The 3,477-nt window shown below is 41.8% G+C and overlaps 1 pseudogene; it reads right to left on the reverse strand.

Annotated features, from left to right (window-relative positions):
* Positions 1-2,275: 2,275 nt before the first annotated feature.
* On the reverse strand, positions 2,276-2,904 carry LOC112393674 (Golgi apparatus membrane protein TVP23 homolog B pseudogene; annotated as a pseudogene).
* Between the last annotated feature and the right edge of the window lie 573 nt (positions 2,905-3,477).

The raw sequence follows: 3,477 nt of genomic DNA on the forward strand, positions 1-3,477 counted from the left end.
GATTCCAGGCCATGAGGGTGACTTTAAGAGAATGGGAATCTGTAGAAGGACCTTAGGCAGCAAGACCTGCTCTGATGAATGGTTTTAAGTGATTCCTCCGGTTGCTCGTGGAGAACAGATTGGAGAGACCGTAGGATAAGAAGCCAGGTTAACCGGTTAGGTGGAGAGCGCAAGAGGCCGGGGAGAGGCGAGGGTGGGGTGAAGGCTGTTGGGGCGGGGGAGACTCAGACAAGGAGGTAGATGGGCGGAGGCTGTGCTGAAAACACAGACGCTGCACCCAGGCATAGGTCTGCTCCATTTTAAGGCGACAGAATACATAGAAATCAGAAGTTTTAAAGAAGTAATTATCCCCTTTATGAAATGATTCACCACAAGGATCTATTACATGAAGTAAGGGTAGGAACGTGTGTATGTGTCTTTGACTATAACTTTTAATAAGAGATATAAAATCTTAATAGACAGATCATGGAATTCGAAGGAATCGTAGAGGTCATTTTCCCCTACCTTCCACCCAATAAAGAATCCCTTTTACAAATCCCCGGCAGGTGAACATGCAACTTGGTATGAAAACTCAAGGGACAGGAAGCTCGATAGCCTCACAGTGAAGCCCTTTCTATTTTCAAAAGTTCCTCCTTATAGAGAGGCTGGAAAATTTCTCCCCATAATTTCCAACCCTTGATCTTAGTTCCATATTCTGGAGCTACATTAGATTAAATCTAATCCATTTCCTACATAGCAATGGTCAGCTATTTAAAGATGAGCTCTGGCATTCCTACTCCCCAGTTCTTCTCTTTCTCCAGCAAAATATACTTGGCTTCTTCATCTGTTTCTCACGTGATATGGTTTCTGGGGTCTTCTGTACCCTGGTTATACCCTCCTGCTGCCTGATGAGAATGAAGACACAGAACCAAGCCCAGCCTTCCAGCTGCCATGAGTGTAGAACATACACAGTCCCCCTGGATCTGGAGAATGTACATTCATTACTGTAACCTGGAATTACAAAAACACATGTCTTTGAACTTCGAGGAAATCAGGGCTGTTTATAAAACAGGTTCCACCCAACCTGATCTGTTACTGCTAACCAGTAGGAGAGCTGTTGTTACACTTTTTTTTTTTTTGCTTTGTAAGCGGTAGAGATTTATACAAATAAAAAGTTATGCACCTTTAAAGCCATCATGCCAATAAGATACATTCAATTAAACAAAGCATCTTCAAAAATTTTTTAACAGTGTATAAATACAATCACGAAATAATCAATCTGCTGATTAAAACAAAGTTTACAGTACCTGCAACAGAATTTACAGATGCCTGCAATAGTTTGCGGATTGTTACAGATATTGTTTTAAGAAATACCATTAATACAAACACATGATTTACAATATCCCCATTATAGCAAGAAAAAAAATACATCCGTAAAATAAAACGTCTTTTAGGCATTTACAATGCCAAGTATTGAAACGATTATTCTCACTATGACATGAGAATAATACTCTTTTAGTGGTAAAAGATAGACTTCATTAGGCCAAGGACCACTGAAGAGCCTCTGGAAGGTTCCAAAGTAAAATCTGGCTATCTTTCCCCAAAAATAAATAGAACAGCAGCAATGCCTACGTATCCCATGAACATAAACTATGAAAATTCCTTTTATATTAACTGGGCCTTAAGTACGTGACTCATTACAAATAAAAATAAACAAAATTTTAGAAACTAGTTAACACCAATAGCCCAAATTTGGTTTTTACCTGCCTGTTAATGCCTAGGATAAGAAGTTTCATCACGAAGTATATATTAAGTGTAAAATTAACAATTATTTCTAACTCTCTATATAAGCCAAAGTGCTCACTCTTACCATGGAAGCAAATAAAATAATCTACAGAAATAGTATGTAAACACAGAGAGTTTTGAGATAGACTAGGGATATCCTTCTTGTTCTGTGGATCAAAATGCGAAGGTCTCCATTCCATATGGGCATGAACACAAACACTTGTGTTAATTTAACACATGGATCTTACACGACTATGTGCATATACATATGTACACCATGAACCAAATGTTAACAATGTTTCTAGCTACACCACACCTTCAAGCCCCATATGCTAGAAAGTAAAAACTTAATATGAAAACTACTTTTCCTTTTTTTTTTAAAGTAAACTTTAAAATGGAAAAACAAACCCAACACTCCTCTTTGCAATAGGTACTGAGTTCTAAAGGTTCAGAGTCAAGACCCCCTTCAGTTGTTCCCAATGGAAAGAACACACAGGCTCCCTCACTCTCTTCAGGAGATCTGATCGTCTCCAGTGGTTTGTCTTAAAAACTGCTTTCCAAGGTACGATGTAGCCATGCTGGTTAAATTCTTCCTGCTGCCCACTTTGCACCTGATGTAGCCATACAGGTTGGCCCCTTGCAGCACCACACCCATGATAACCACCGCCAGCCACTTCACTCTGAAGGAGAAGAGGGCACTAAAGGCAAATACTACCCACAGCACCGGACAGGCAATGAGTCCTAACCAGGAGATTCTTGATTCAGCCTCTGAAACAGTTTCACTGTCTTGAGGAGAGGCCTGCCTGGACTCAAACACCCAGTGGCTTTTTCCATCTTCATCAGTATGATTTCACCAGCACAGGCCAACCATTAGTCTACCTGTGACATTCTTGACTGCCCAGAAGTCACATGACAACAACAAGATAATTGTCACCATACAGGCAATAAAGCTGCTGCTGAACAGCCCACAGGGAAGACAGACTATAATTGCACTGACTCGAAAGAATAAATGGAAAAATGATGCCACTGGGTGTCTGATTTTGGATTTTTCTGGTCTACTAGTTGTCTCCTCTTCTGCATCAAACAGTGAAACATCTTCAATGTCATCATTACTGTCCTGCTGCAACATGGCGGCCCACGCCAGCCTGTTGTTACACTTTTGGAGGATCACGAACCACATTGAGAATCTGATGAAAGCTTTACATCCTCTCTCCTAAAAAAGGGGCATATAACCACAAAATTCTGCCTACAATTCTCGGGGATTCTTAGAGATCCTAAAATCCATTTTTATGTAGACCTCAAGTTTAAAAATCAGCAGTATCGGGCTTCCCTGGTGGCGCAGTGGTTGAGAGTCCGCCTGCCGATGCAGGGGACGCGGGTTCGTGCCCCGGTCCGGGAAGATCCCACATGCCGCGGAGTGGCTGGGCCCGTGAGCCATGGCTGCTGAGCCTGCGCGTCCAGAGCCTGTGCTCCGCGACGGGAGGGGCCACAACAGTGAGAGGCCCGCATACCGAAAAAAAAAAAAAAAATCATCAGTATTCATGTTGTGGAACCCTGGATCCATCATCTAAAACTGTATATTTGCATTGTCTTTACACTTGATAACAATATTGAAGAGGGGGATGAGGAACACCCACCTGGAAATCCCTACAGGTCACTACGGAACCATTAATGGAAGGGGAGAGTTACTGGAAGTCTTCACGTGGCATTGTT

Source organism: Neophocaena asiaeorientalis, unplaced genomic scaffold (assembly GCF_003031525.2).
Source record: "Neophocaena asiaeorientalis asiaeorientalis breed wild unplaced genomic scaffold, Neophocaena_asiaeorientalis_V1.1 scaffold7, whole genome shotgun sequence".
NCBI lineage: Eukaryota > Metazoa > Chordata > Mammalia > Artiodactyla > Phocoenidae > Neophocaena > Neophocaena asiaeorientalis.